Source organism: Lynx rufus, unplaced genomic scaffold (genome assembly GCF_022079265.1).
Source record: "Lynx rufus isolate CCGP_SWC_20201006 ecotype Redwood Valley unplaced genomic scaffold, mLynRuf1.p SCAF_16, whole genome shotgun sequence".
In the NCBI taxonomy this organism is placed as follows: Eukaryota; Metazoa; Chordata; class Mammalia; order Carnivora; family Felidae; genus Lynx; species Lynx rufus.
Window position 1 is genome coordinate 45,887,273 of NW_025814830.1, and position 14,210 is coordinate 45,901,482.

The window sequence follows — 14,210 nt, forward strand, 5'->3', positions numbered from 1 at the left end:
CCCAGTTTTGTAGGTAGAACTTAACTTCCTACCTGATCATTTGTGGCAGATCTCCCTATAGTTTGAGTCTGGAAATAAAGCTCTGCAAATCAGATTTTAAAAATCCTGTTTCCTCTTTCCAGAGCCATTTCATGCATACCCAAACAATACATATTTGTATATATTCTTTCTCCCTCCTTAACATAAATGATTGTATGCCCCCCCTACACTATTCTGCTCCTTGCTTTTTTCACTTATGTATATATTACCTGTGAGTACATAAAGCATATCATCATCCCTTTGTTCTACTGTATGGAAGAATCGTAATTTATCAGGCAGTCACTCCAGACAGGCTAGCAACGATGATCTTTTGCCACTACTAACACGGAGCACCACACCCTTGTCAAAGCATTATCATCAAACTCTCTGGGATCTCTGCCCGTCAGGTGAAAAACAGCATCTCCTTGTTATTTCAATTTGTGTCTCTCTTTTTATTTACAAAACTCAGCATCTTTTCTAATGTATAAGAGCATTTGTACTTCCTCTCTGGTGAGCTTTCTTTGCCCTTGTAAAAACCTGGCAGTTGATGTTTCTTTATTGATTTGCATAGGTTTTGGGGTTTTTTTAATGTTTATTTTTGAGAGAGAGAGAGACAGAGCGTGAGCAGGGGAGGGGCAGAGTGAGCAGGGGAGGGGCAGAGGGAGAGGGAGACACAGAATCAGAAGCAGGCTCCAGGCTCCGAGCTGTCAGCACAAAGCCCAACGCAGGGCTAGAACTCACAAACCATGAAATCATGACCTAAGCCAAAGTCGACTGAGCCACCCAAGGGCCCCTGATTTGTGTAGGTTCTTATTAGGGAAATTTGCACCTTGTTTGGATTTGAGTTGCAAACCTAGTTTGTTATTTGTCTTTATTTATGGTGGTCTTTGCTATGCAGAAGTTATTATTTATTATTATTTTTAAAAATTTTTTTTTCAACGTTTATTTATTTTTGGGACAGAGAGAGACAGAGCATGAACGGTGGAGGGGCAGAGAGAGAGGGAGACACAGAATCGGAAACAGGCTCCAGGCTCTGAGCCATCAGCCCAGAGCCCGACGCGGGGCTCGAACTCACGGACTGCGAGATCGTGACCTGGCTGAAGTCGGACGCTTAACCGACTGCGCCACCCAGGCGCCCCTTATTATTATTTTTTAAATGTTATTTTGAGAGAGCAGGCAAGTGTGAATGCAAGCGGGGAGGGAGGGAGAGGGGGAGAGGGAGAGAGGGAGAGAGGGAAAGGGAGAGAGGGAAAGGGAGAGAGGGAGAGAGGGAGGGACAGAGAGAGAAGGAGAGAGAGGGGGGGAGAGAGAGAGACAGAGAGAGAGAGAGAGAGAGAGAGAGAGAGAGAGAGAGAGAGATCCCAAGCAGGCTCCAGCCCTGTCAATGCAGAGCGCGACTCAGACTCAAACTCATGAACCGTGAGATCATGGCCTGAGCCGAAATCAAGACTTGGATGCTTAACAGACTGAGCTACTCAGGCACCCCATTTTTATTTTTATGAATTTTAAAAAGGCTTTGAAAGACGCTGGGCCTTAGTTAAAACAGACTTCCCCATATTAATATTAAACATTAAGAAGAGTTTGTTTCAAAGGGATACATGCACCTAGATGTTTACAGCAACATTATTTACAATAGCCAAATTATGGAAACAGCCCAAGTGACCATTGGCTGATGAACGGATAAAGAAGAGGTGGTGTATGTATACAATGGAATATTAGCCGTAAAAAGAATGAATTCTCACCATTTCCAGTGACATGGACGGAGCCAGAGAGTATTACAAGTGAAATAAGTCACAGAAATCCAATACCATATGATTTCGCTCAGATGTGGAATTTAAGAAACAAAACCAACAAGTAAAGGGGAAAAAAGAGAGACCAACCAAGAAACAGACTCTTAGAGAACAAACTGATGTTAGCGGGGGTGGGAGGGAATGGGTGAAACAGGTGCTAGGGATTAAAGAGGGCACCTGTCCTGATGAGCACCGGGTGTTGTATAAAAGTGTTGCATCACTATACTGTACACCTGGAACTCATGTTACACTGTGTTAACTAACTAGAATTTGGATAAAAACTTTAAAAAAAAAGAAGAGTGTGTTTGCTGCTAGGAATGATCCAGCTGAAGGGAGAAGATGATGGTGCAGGGCAGCTAGGGAATGAGCGCAGGAAGGAGTCGGGGAGCCGCACACCGCAGGGCCTGCAGGGTGCTAGGAAGGCAGGAACAGGGCCTCTGCCTGGACAGGTGCTGGAGGGATGGTGGAGCCACCACTTCCCAACTCTCCTTTTTTAGCCCCCAACTGTCCTAATTTGAAACACCGGTCATCAGGTTTTGCTGCCCTTTGTCCCTCCTCATTGTTACCGCGTCCTAACTTCTCCAGCCACTTCGCTGTCACGGACTCACGACTTCAGCCCCATAGCTTCCTCCTGTCCTCGTGTCAGGGGACTTCAACATCCACAGATGATTCAAACCCAGTCTCTCAATGTTTGCCTTTCTCAGAGCCCAGTCACTTTGTCTTTAGCCCAACTCAACCACCTATCCCCGCAGGCATTCTCTGATCCCAACAAACCTCCACAACCTTATTTCAAAGCTTCTGTTCTCCAATCACTTCCTCCTACTCTCTGAGGCTCAAATACAGTAGTATTTCCACTAACCTCAATAGCAAATCCAGGGAGGAGGAGGAAAGAGAATTTGCAAGCAGTGACAGGGTACAAGGAAGACATTAATTTCACCTTCAGGTCTTGGGAAATGTGAAGCGCGGGAGAAAAAACCTGCTTCTCCCTGAGGAGGCTCCAGAGAACTTGTGGGCCCAGTTTTCCACCAAGGCAGAAGGTCACGGGATCATTCATCAGGGAAACTGAAACTGTAGGGGGTTCAGAGTCCATACCCCAAATATACTGCTGTGACAGTGATTATTTTTAATTAAAGGCACTTGAGAAACAGCAAGTGTAAGACAGACACTCTGACCCGCTCCATCCCCCTGAAAGCAGGAGATAAACCTCCCACTTGAAAGGTACCTTCCCTGTACCGGAAGGGTAGGGGGCATCCTCATCACCAGGGAGGGGGAATTCAGGACTGAGAAGGGCATTAAAAATAAGTCTTGTTTGGGGCGCCTGGGTGGCGCAGTCGGTTGAGCGTCCGACTTCAGCCAGGTCACGATCTCGCGGTCCGTGAGTTCGAGCCCCGCGTCGGGCTCTGGGCTGATGGCTCAGAGCCTGGAGCCTGTTTCCGATTCTGTGTCTCCCTCTCTCTCTGCCCCTCCCCCGTTCATGCTCTGTCTCTCTCTGTCCCAAAAATAAATAAACGTTGAAAAAAAAAATTAAAAAAAAAAAAAAGTCTTGTTTCTTCACCAGTTCGCTACCCCAAGCCCACGCTCCTTCATTTTGTCAATTCTTCACACGTTTGTCTCTTTGTCTAAAGGACAGAGAACCTTCCTGCTTTGGTCACTTCACAGAGTCTCATTTTTTTTATGGGGTTCCCAAACATACAAAATTAAAATTTTCTCCTGTTAATCTGTTTTATGTCAATTTAATTATTCGACCAGCTGAAGAACCTAGAAGGGAAGAAGGGGACATTTCCTCACTCCTACAAAACGGAAGAGAGATTACTCATCCCCAAAGTGCCCAAGGGTACCAGAAGATAGGGAGGGGAGGGCGGGGGGGATGAGCATCTGACCTGTGAGTGTTACCTGGAGGCTTGGACCTGGGGTGACAGCCACAATGGATGTCAGAGCACATCATGGTGAGGGACCTCTGGTGGCTGCTTTTGCCTGTGTACACAGATGTCACTGCTGTCCAGAGCATGCAGCTGCTCAAGTTCTATTACTGACCAAACCCATTTTCTGGTGTTTCACCCCTCCTCATCGGTGCTTCTTTTGTTTCCCTTTTCATTTTTCTGGGCAACATCCCTCTGGCACTTCTAGAAAACAGGCATCACAAGTGGGAAACCGAGCTTTTCCACACCCGAAAAACGTCATTTGCCCTTGATACCCAAGGGACGGCTTCCCCGGGTATGGACACTTAGGGTCTACATCATTTTCTCTCAGAACCAGGAATACGTCTGTTGTGTCATCATCTTCCGGCACCCAGTGCTGCCAATAAGACTCTGATGCCAACCTGATTTTTGCGTCTTCATAGGTTAGAAGCTTCTGGGATTTTTTTCTTATCTTTAGTGTTCTAAGCCTTCGATTATATGGTTTTTTAAAAAAATATGTATGTTTTTAAATATTTATTTATTTTTGAGAGAGAGAGCGGGGGAGAGGAAGAGGAGAGGGAGACAAAGAATCTGAAGCCGGCTCCAGGCTCTGAGCTGTCAGCACAGAACCCAACGTGGGGCTCAAACTCACGAACCATGAGATCATGACCTGAGCCGAATAGAGTCGCTTAACTGACTGAGCCACCCAAGTGCCCCATATGGGTTTTTAAAAAACAAAATTCAATCAAGTAAATTTTATACATCTACTGGCTTTATTAATCAATTTATGAATCGGGTGGCATCCTTTCTCGCAAGCAGAGGGGAGCTCCTAGAAGTTCTACAAAATGGGAGATATAAGAGGAGGCGGGGCTGGCAAAAGAAAAGGACCGTTTAAGTCCAGATGAGCACCCCTGAGGTCTTCTGCACATTACCTCATCTTCCTCGGAGGGACAGAGAGTGCATGGGACAGAATACTTCACAGGTGCCAACCAGAGAAGTCCAGATTGACTGTCCTAAGTTCCACTCCTAGAGAGGCTGACTCCGCAATTAATTCTGCAGGTGACTGACTACCTTGGGCCTGTAGTTTTCTTTTTGACAGTGTGAGATGTGAGTCTTCTCACACTGATAAATTCACAGTGACACTCTGGCAAAGCCTTCCATGCTAAGGTTTCTTGCTTGTCTTCCATTTGGGAAATTTTCTCCGTGATTTCTTTGGGCATGTTCCCCCACCATCTTCTCTCTTCTTTTCCCAGAACTCCCTGGATAAACTCTGGGACTTCAGAAATGACCCGTTATCGCATTCACCCTTTCTGTCACTCTTTCTCTTTTTATTATTTTGTACTCCAGGAGAATTCTTTGGCCCTTTCCTCTTGTTCGTGAATTCCCTTTAGTTGTACCCATTATGCTATGCAGCCCCTTTAACGAGGCTCTAGCTAAACAACCATGTTTTATTTCTAAGATCCAGGAAACAAAATTCATTCTTTCCTGTAATAGCTTTCTCTTGTTTCATGAATGCAATATATTCTCTTTTTATCCTTTTCAGGGTACAAACACGCTTTCCTTAAAGTCTCCTTCTTTATGTTCTATTTACTTGTACCCTCCACAATTAGTTTTTCAATTTCTTGAGTTTAGAACTTCTCTTTTGTGACTGTTGATTTTTCTCTGACGTTTGGTGACTCTGAGTTATGTGCTTGCTCTTCGCTGTTTCAGATCCCCAGAGTGTAAATCTAGGTGCCACACCCCGTAACCAGTCATCACAGGGAGGGGCAGGACACACAGGGCTTTCAGACTCTGAATTCTACTTTAATATGATTCCATTGCCTTCTGTCCTTCAGAAATTCCTCAATTCTAGACTACTCAGGACGTTATTTTTTTCAGCACTGTTAAAGATATATCGTTCTAATATATTTAGGGGGTTTGGGGCCTGTAAGTCCTGGCATGTGTTCAATTTACTGTCTTAAGCCACTTTAGCAGTAGCCATTTAGCACTGACCAGGTACAGAGTGTTCTACATCTGAACCACTAATACCAAGCACCTGATAGATACATCCCTTACGATAGAATCCAAGATTCCTAGGGGCGCCTGGGTGGCTCAGTCAATTGAGCATCCAACTCTTGGTTTTAGCTCAGGTCATGATCTCACAGTCATGATATTGAGCCCCGCATTGGGCATCGGGCTCTGTGCTAAGCATGGAGCCTGCTTGAGATTCTCTTTCTCCTTCTCTCTCTCTGCTCCTCCCCTGCTTTTGCTTCTTCTCTCTCTCAAAATAAACATTGAAAAAAAACAAAAAAGCAACAAAAAAAACCAACATTCCTTCCAAGTCTCCAAATGGGCATATGTAGGAGGTATCTTTAATATGATGGATCGGTTTTCTTTTTTTTGCTTACCAAACAAAGCCTGGTTACTTTCTATGATTTTCCAAGTATTGGTTTTGAGATGCCTCAATAGGACAAACTCTTCTGGAGAGTGAAATAGTAAGTACAAGTTAATAAACATTTTGGTTTTTTCCTTTAAAACAAACAAACAAACATTTTCTAAACCAAATGTAACACCAGCCTTATGAGTATGGCTGTCATGAACCATGTCACCAGTATCTAAATAACTGATAAAATCACATTTCCAGAATGGCGAAGCTGAGAAAGGACCCTGGGACAGAGGTATCCACAATAACCCTTGGGGCCCCTCTGAACCATGGAACATCACCAACAATCAGTCACTAAAAGAAAAAATAATTCAGGAAAAGAAATAATTTCTATTTCTCCAAGATAAACCAATTTAAAGGAGACTGTTCTTTCTCTAGTAAACTGAAGAGAGGATATACCTCCTTTAATACATGCTAGGTTACTAATGTTACTTACAGGGGCACCCAAGTGGCTCTGCCAGTTAAGTGTCCGAATCTTGATTTCAGCTCAGGTTATGATCTAACCATTTGTGGGTTCGAGCTCCATGTCAGGCTCTGTACAACACAAAGCCTGCTTGGGATTCTCTCTCTGCCCCTCCCCTGCTTATGCTCTATTTCTCTCTCTCAAAATAAATGAACTTAAAAAAAAATACCGTTACTTACAGAAGTTAAAATTTCTTTCTGCACTGAAATGTTCACATAAAACTCAAATACCTATGTTGCTCAACTTAAAGCTGTTTCTTGTCAGAGTAATGGGTGGGGAAATTCTTCAATAAAATGTCATTGCCTTGGGGTAAAAAGCAACATGACAAATAGAAGATCAGGTTTATTAAAGTTCTGCAGTAAAAAAGATATTTTTTTTTTAATTTTTTTTTTTCAACGTTTATTTATTTTTGGGACAGAGAGAGACAAAGCATGAACGGGCGAGGGGCAGAGAGAGAAGGAGACACAGAATCGGACACAGGCTCCAGGCTCTGAGCCATCAGCCCAGAGCCCGACGCGGGGCTCGAACTCACGGACCGCGAGATCGTGACCTGGCTGAAGTCGGACGCTCAACCGACTGCGCCACCCAGGCGCCCCAAAAAGATATTTTTTAAATGAAATTTCTTCTGTAAGTGAAGTTGATGCTGAAATAAAGAAATCAGAAGTAGAAGCCAATTAGTAGGCTCTCCACTTCTCTGCCACACGGGTTCTTTTCTTCCCGCCTGTTTCTCATTTGCTAAGTAAGAAAGAGTTAACTCATAAATTAGAGGAATGTTGTTTCAGCTCCACACAAAGCTTTTAAGAATAGGGTCAACGCAAGTACTAGATTCTTCACTAACTCATTAACAAGACAGGTCACGGTGGCCTCAGGGTTCGTTTATCAGCAGGAAAACCTCAGCTGGTAATGACCGGTTGTTTCCTGCACATCTCAAAATTCAGAATGGAGAAGCAGACTCCATTGTGAGTCTGCTTCCTGGCTTGGAAGGAAAGAAAATATTTTCATGATGACTGTTTTTTTCTCAGGCTGGTGTTACACTTGGCCCAAAGGCCCAATGGGCAGACATGGGGCTTCTACTCCCAGACTTTCTAATGCTTTTTGTTCCCAGTTAATTATGTTCTAATGATGTTATGTGTAACCTCATTGGGTTTTACTGACAAGGCACTGCTTTTTAAGTGAATTTTTATGTAAATGTTAATAGCTGTAAATTAGGCAAGTTTTAGCAGTAATTGCCTGCCCATCCACCTTCACCGTGTGCTAGCAGCTACAATTCTCCTTGACGGCTCCTGTTCTTGACTGTGACCTACTGTTCATAGTCCAAAACAGAGTGAAAGCTACTAATAACCCTATGGAAACCCAACTGGTTTTGGTATAATGTTCAGAAAGGCCTTCCTCTGTAGTGTTGGGCCTGGCATCTACCTTGAGGGGGAAACCATGAAAGATCGAGCAATCCTCGCACTGTCAAAAGGCTGGCAATTTCTCTCCAAAATAAGCGACTGGTTGGAGTAACACAGAGCTTAAAGCAAAACTCCAAAGTAAAAGCTCCCAGTGGGGAAATTATAAGCAGAGCTCCTGTGTATCTGGCACTGCTCTGGCAATTAAGCCCTGGAAAGGCTTCTATGGCCTTGCTGCAAATAGCAGGTTTCAGCAGGGTATGAGGAACAAAAGACCTGACTTCCCACCCTCCCCGAGCAGCCCTGAACCAGCAGTGCTGACGCGGCTTCCAGCGCGCCAAGAGAAGGAAAGGCAGCCACAGCATTTCTGAGGGGGGAGAGAGGTTGTGTTCCCTTTCCACTCCCTGCTTTTGCGACCATTTCCAAGACTCCCTTACTGTGCTCAGTGTATTGCTCTTCCCAAGCCGCCAGCTGAGGAGGCAGTGCGCGCAAGTGAGAAGACCCGGATGCGGGCATCGAGACGCCTGCTCTGGTCCTTAGCCTCTCTGTGCTCTCCCGGGGTCTGTTTCACTTCCAAAACTCTAGTGGCATTTTCCCGATTCCCGATACTTGCACAGTACGTGTCTTCCAAGCTCACCACTTCAAATATGCACCTCAGGTGCCTGGATACACGGGCCTCACCAAGGATGTTCCCAGCTTCTAGCCTGCTGCCGCGTCCAGCTCGTGGAGCCGGCCATGCTAGGGGCTTTATAATCCTCTGTGGACATCAGAGTTTACTTTTTACCGGAAGATGCGGAGATCAGTGGTATGTTCTAATGATTACTGTTGGGGCAAAATCTCAGATTTATTATTTTGAAAACTACTACTCACAAATCCATGGTGACACCTGGTATTTCCACTGGTACCCCTCCCCACTCTCCAGGAAGAAAAAGTCACTAGGACAACAGGCACTTACGTGCACAAAACTCTGCTGTCTCTGCCTCACAAGAGCTTTGGCAAAAGAAGAGTCTCTTCTTTACCAGCTGACTCATTAACAGAAAGACCATAAAAATGTGTTTAATTAGAGTAAGAGGGGCAGGTAGTAAGGGGGTCACACTGCTCATCACTTCCCATCCCCAGTGGTTGCCAAGGCCAAATCCAATTACAGTTCTGACCAACTCTTATATATCAGCATCCCCGCTGTCTATATGCACACAAGAGCAGAACAGGAATCTTTTCTCTAGGCTCTTACTTGGGAGAAAAGAAAAAGCATTGGAAAAAAAATTTTTAACGTTTATTTCTGAGAGAGTGTGCACGCACGCACAAGAGCACACACACACAGGAGTGAGAGGGGCAGAGAGAGAGACAAAAGATCCTAAGTGGGCTCTGTGCTGACAGCAGAGAGCTTGATGCGAGGCTGGAACCCACAAACCATGAAATCATGACATGAGCCAAAGTCGGACACTCAACCGACTGAGCCACCCAGGCTCCCCAAGTAAAGAACATTTTTTTAAAACATTTTTTTTTTTTTACTTAAAAAAAACGTTTATTTTTGAGACAGAGAGAGGCAGAGAGCGAGCAGGATAGGGCAGAGAGAGAAACACGGAAATGGACGCAGGTTCCAGGCTCTGAGCTGTCAACGCAGAGCCTGGTGCAGAGCTGGAACTCCTGAGCCGTGAGATCATGCATGACCTGAGCAGAAGTCAGACACTTAACCAACTGAGCCACCCAGGCTCCCCAAGAAAAAAAGCATTTTGAGTTTAGGTGGCTGGGTTAAGAGTCAGCAACCCTCATCTTCATCTTGCCTTTTTGAGAAACTTTAGGTCAGGAATTCTCAGTCTTGGGTGATTTTATCCCCAGGAACATCTGGCAACATCCAGAGACATTTTTGGTAGTCCCAACTTGGAGAAGAGGAAAGAGGTATGACGGGCACCCAGTAGGTAGAAGCTAGAGATAACGCTAAACACCCTGTAATGCACAAGACAGCTCTCGACCAGAACGAACTATCCAGCCCAGATGGCAGGGGTGCAGAGGTTGAGAAGCTCCGCCCTAGGTGAAATGGCACATCCTCTATAAATGGTAGCACTCTGCAGAGCTGCTAAAATGAGCACAGCAGTCTCTCTGATAGAGCACTCTGAGCTCCTTGGAGGAAATCCAGATTTAAGATCTATGAGCTTCAACTTCTGGTTGTTCCTGGGCAAATGGGAGACTAGCCTGGTTCTTGGGAAAATGGAAAAAAAATCTCTAGACTGAACATAAAGATTCTACTGCATGACATTAAACATTTCTAAATACCATCAGCAAAACCCCTTTTACATTTTAGCTGGTTAGAGAACAAAATGCTAGACAGCCAGTTTTCTCTGCATGCACATGTTCTTCTCCCTGGTTTAATGGCAGTTCCTTTGTTGAGGAATCCACCTCTGAGCAGCCCTCAAGTGGCCTGGGAAAAGCCTGGCTATAATTCCCTCATGGTAATGTATTGACTCCATTTTTCTCCAGCAAAAAAGGTGTCAGTCCACATCACGTAAATGAGAAACAAGTGCTAATGGAACTGTTCCAAGATGGAAGGGAATTTGACAGAAAATATATGTCCATGACAAAACAGTTGGGGAAATTCCCACAGTCTGAAGGGGAGCATGAGGCCCTACAGCACATGACGGAAGCCTGGGAGGGATTTCATGACCTCATTACTAGCTCAGTTATTTTAAAAGTTTCTAAATAGAAACCAAGCACTAAACTTTGGAACAGCCTTGGCTGGTAAACTAAGTAGGACTCTTAAAGGTGGCCTGATGAGCTAAAAATGATCAATCTCTTAATAGTGAGTAACACTACTGTTTCCTGCCATACCACCATAAATCAGTCAATCAATGTAAGATCAGCTCATGCAAGTTTGATTTCCTCAGGAGGTAAAGAAAAGGGAATAGAGAAAAGTGAATGATTGGAGAGCTAAGTAGACTGGGTAATGAATATGCAACATTTCATGCAGAATTTTTTAAAGGAATTTGTTTAATTAGGAGGACATTTCAAGAATCTCTAATAAGAAACAGTTTCCTCCTTATCGCCAAATTAAAAAAGCACGAATGACTTTAGAGCTTTTATTTGGTGCAATTATGGTAGGAAAATGGGCTTTAATAAACCACAGTTGCTTAAAACCCTATAGATCAATTGCTTGGCTGTTGGATGAAACTAACCAGTCTCTAGCAGTAGTGCACAAATTTGGAAGCCAATGAAAGCTTGCCCTGTCGGCAGATAGAAGGCTTTGGGGGCCTATACGAATTTTTTTCATTGCTAGCCACAAACACAAAAACGAATCAAAATGATGATTGCACAACAATATGAATGTACTAAATACCAATGAATTGTATGCTTTAAACTAACTTCACGTTATGTGAATTTCACCTCAGTAAGAAAACAAAGGAATCAGGAGTTAAATCCGTTTAATTGCTTTAGAAAACAAAATCACAAGAAGTAGGTCTGTTAGAAAAATGTCTATATGATAATGGTACAGTTCATGACCAAACAATCCTATTATAGTAGCTCATGTTCAGATGTTTTAGAGTAGTGTGTTCACATGAGAAGCAGAAAAAAAAAGAAAAAAAAAGGAAAAAAAGGAAAGCTGAATGAAAAACTACTCAAAATAAACTTTTAGAATGAGAATAATACCTTTAAGAAAAGCCCAGAAGCAATACCTTCTTGGTAAAAGGTCCCTAAAACCTGTGAGAGAATTTGGTAACAGATTAAGATCATTTGTTTTCCTATGGTGTTTGGTTTGAGGTAGACCAAATGTGGAAGCTGGACCATAAGGAATGTAACTGAGTGCATCTTAAGAGCTTGAGAAATGCTGATCTTTCTTTTTTTTTCTTTTTTAACTAAAAAAAAAAATTTTTTTTTTGAGAGAGAGAGAGAGAGAGAGAGAGAGAGAGAGAGGGGCAGAGCACCAGCAGGGGAGGGGCAAAAAGAGAGGGAGACACAGAATCTGAAGCAGGCTCTAGGTTCTGAGCTATCAGCACAGAGACCCAACACGGGGCTCAAACTCATGAACCGTGATTTCATGACCTGAGCTGAAGCTGGACACATAACCAATTGAACCACCCAGGCACCCTTCTTTTTTCTTTACTGTTTATTTATTTGTGAGAAAGTGCACGAGTGGCGGAGGGCCAGAGAGCGAGGGGACAGAGGATCCAAAGTGGGCTCTGTGCTGACAGCGGCGAGGCAGATGTGGGGCTGAAATTCACGAACTGTGAGATCATGACCTGAGCCCAAGTCGGACGCTCAACTGACTGAGCCACCCAGGCACTCTGAAATGTTGATCTTTCTAAGACACGTTATTTGGTCCTAAGTTGGTCCCAAGGCCTGGTCTTGGGGCAGTGACTGTACTGAGGCTACAATAGGGAATAACTAAGGTCTTTAGATGAGGTCTGGAAGCTTCCAGGTTTCTAACCAAGAAGAAATCTGCATATCCATTAACAGAAAATAACAGAACTGGATGGCAGTGTGAGAAGAATGAAGTGATGGCTCAAATGTGAATGTGCAGGGTTCCAGTACATCCCCCATGAGGACTCATCTTGCCTACACCCCGTGGGACACACATCCTGCTTACCGTCTAGTGTGAATAAGGGAAAAGAGATTATGTCCTGGATCCTGACATAAAAGCTCCTGGTGAAATGTAAATGAAATAACCATGTTAATTTGCTAAAGTTCTCTGGGAGTAGCTGCTCTATTGCATACAGTACCAGAAGGACAGGTAGAGTCAAAGAAGCAAGAATAAACTACCACATTCCTAGATATTCTACACCAGGCATACTTTGATTTTCCAAGATAGCTCTAAAAACTACTACTAAAAAAAAAAAAAAGTCGACACTCCCTGCAAAAAAGTTGAGTATGCCATCCAAACTCTGGAAATAAACGTGCTCCATTCCTCTCCTCTGAGGTACTATCTTGCTGCCTAATAAAGATGCGGAAATCCAGTCAGTGATCAGGACTTCCTCCACCCCGTCCCTGAAAAGTGACTTCGCTCCTTTGGGAAAATGTGGACGGTCTCCTCTAACCTCCCTACATAACAGCAAGTAACTGATGCCACAACACACACACACTCTGGGAGCTCAAACTCAGTAGCTAGTGTCAATATTCCTTTACTAATATCAAGAAAACACTGACCTAAAGTACCCTGAAAAGAACTGAAAATAAAAGCAATAAAAAAATTCAGTTTAAAGGGAAAAATAATAACTTTACGGTGGAGAAACCTGGTAGGCTCCAGCTTAAACAAACGATCAAGGTTAACATCGCCACTAATAATGTCAATGTCATGCGCAATACAAACACGTCACCTCTCTGGCAGTCTTTACAAACATCCAAAACCAGTCTCATCATGAGATATCATGAAGCAAACTCAAATGGAGGGACATTTACAAAACACCTGACCAGTATTCATCAAAAGTGTCAGTCAGGAGAAATCAAGACTGAGAAACTGTCACAGACTAGAGGGGACTATGGAGACATGACAACTAACTGCAAGGTAGAATCCTAGTTTGGACCTTGAACACAAAAGGACACTAGTAGGGGCGCCTGGGTGGCTCAGTCAGTTAAGCGTCTGACTTCAACTCAGGTCACGATCTCGTGGTCCGTGAGTTTAAGCCCCGCGTCGGGCTCTGGGCTGATGGCTCGGAGCCTGGAGCCTGCTTTGAATTCTGTGTCTCCCTCTCTCTCTGCCCCTCCCCCATTCATGCTCTGTCTCTCTCTGTCTCAAAAATAAACGTTAAAAAAAAATTTTTAAAAAAAAGGACACTAGTAAGAAAACTGGTGAAATCTAAAGTCTGCGATTTAGTTAATAAAACTGCACCAATGTTAATGTTTTAGCCTTATAAATGTATTAGGTTATGTAAGACATTTTAACACTAGAGAAAAGTGGATGAAGGGCTCATGGGAATTCCCTATACTGTCTTTACAACTCTTTGGTAAATCCAAAATTATCTCAAAATAAATTTTAAAATAACAACAAAAATAAATTTAAGCCCAAAGCCTATAAAATTTCTTGATCTCTGCGTTGAAAGTCATTGACTGTCTTGTTTTGAATGGGAAAGAAATGCTGATTTAATATGAAAAACTGGGGTAAACTACAAGCTGTTTTTTTCGTTTTGATTTGCCTTAAACCAAACTAATGAGGTAGTAATTTATTGCCAACTCTAAGGATTGAGACATATACATCATAAAATGCATTCTATTTTAACTGCATATTTCAGTGATTATTAG

General features: G+C 43.5%; 1 protein-coding gene across 1 annotated transcript in view; it reads right to left on the bottom strand.

Moving 5' to 3' along the window:
• CFDP1 (craniofacial development protein 1) overlaps positions 1–14,210 on the bottom strand; it is a 120,747-nt gene that overhangs the window by 32,193 nt on the left and 74,344 nt on the right. The gene's annotated exons all lie outside the window — the stretch shown is intronic.